Consider the following 1,667-nt stretch of genomic DNA (forward strand, 5'->3'; position numbering starts at 1 on the left):
CATTTTCAGCTCCTTATTCTAGGAAGCCATCTCCTTTGTCTGGACTCATTGAAGAAACTGTCATTCATATCACACATTCTAGTTCTAGTTTTGTAATTGTTCCATGTCGTAGGACCATTTCACCCTCTGCCCTGAAAAATCTAAGCTTCTTGAAGGCAAGAGCATTCTTTAATAAAAAATAAGCAACTATTTAAAGTGTACTGTAATCCTACGTGATGTATTCTGTAGGATCATTTAAAATCATCTGTTAGGCTGCCTGGGTGGCTCGGTCGGTTAAGTGTCTGACTCTTGATTTTGGCTCAGGTCATGATCTCAGGGTTGTGAGATCAGAGCCCTGCTCAGCCGAGCTCCTTGCTCATCAGGGAGACTGCTTGAGATTCTCTCTCACCCTGTACCTCTGCCCCACACACTTGCGCATTCTCTTTCTCTAAAAAAATTATAGAATAAAATAAAATAAAATAAAATAAAATAAAATAAAATAAAATAAAATAAAATAAAATGACCTTAGTGAAGAATCTAGTTTCTGAGGGGGAGTCTTGTCATTTAGATAAAATGTCAATTTCCTGAACTTTAGGTCAGTAAATAGAAAAGGATCGTTCTTTATGAGACATTGTCATTTCCTCAGTGTACTTTTTAAGAAGTTCTATTTTTCCTTCTCACCCATCACTGCCACTCACCCCCATCATAATAATTGCAGTTGTCTTTATAGAGCAGTAAAAATGAGCCAATGTGCTAAACATTCCATATATGTTACTTAAATATGACAACAGCTGTACAAAACAAATATTACTATTATCGTTAGGCTCTCAGTGCACAGAAATGACTGAACATAATCCTTGGCTCATTCATGACTCATGTTGGTTGTTTAATTATTAACTTTTAGTAATGTAATAAACACCTGTGATCCCACCACCTGAAACAAAATCTAGGACCATAGCCTATATCTAATGCCCCTCTCATCAACCCGTTCTCTTGCCTGTTTCTACCTTACGTCATAGGAAAGCAGGTCTTGTTATCCAGAATTTCACAGATGAGGAATCTGAGACTTGGGGAGGTTAAGAGCTTTTTTTAGATCACCTAGCTAGGAAATGGATCATCTGGGATCCAGATCGAGGTGTGTCTAACTCTGACACGGAGCCTCTCAGCCGCTCGTGGAGTCTCCCACTTGTTAGTCTGCAAGATGGCAGAGAAGTGTTGTTCAATGAAATAAAGAAGGTACTGGGGCCTAAATCATGGAAGACACACTAACCACCTGAGAGTACGCTGGTTCATCCTCAACCTGGAATTTTGTTTTGTTTTATTTATTTGTTTGTTTTCTTTATGCGGCCCTCTCTAGGTTAGTTCATAGCACAGCTGTCTCATGCCCAGGCACACTCCAGTTGGTTCAGGTTTCAAAAACCAAGCCGGAAGAAATACAGTTAAGGGCAGCACTATATAAACTGCCTAGGTTTGAAAGAGAGTTTTTTCTAAATGACCACCTTGTTGTACATGGTAGTTTGAAAAACGGTAATTTCAGCAGAAAGTCTTTACTTGTATACTATAAAAAGAACCCTCTTTTGGTGTTCAGTTGATAGTGGCTAATGTGCAGTCTGATGGTCTACAGAGTATATGTAGATTTATGCTTGGTTGTCTTATCCTGCTAGTATATTGAATTACAGATGAGAATG

This window comes from Ursus maritimus, unplaced genomic scaffold (genome assembly GCF_017311325.1).
Source record: "Ursus maritimus isolate PB19 unplaced genomic scaffold, ASM1731132v1 scaffold_31, whole genome shotgun sequence".
NCBI classification, from domain to species: Eukaryota; Metazoa; Chordata; class Mammalia; order Carnivora; family Ursidae; genus Ursus; species Ursus maritimus.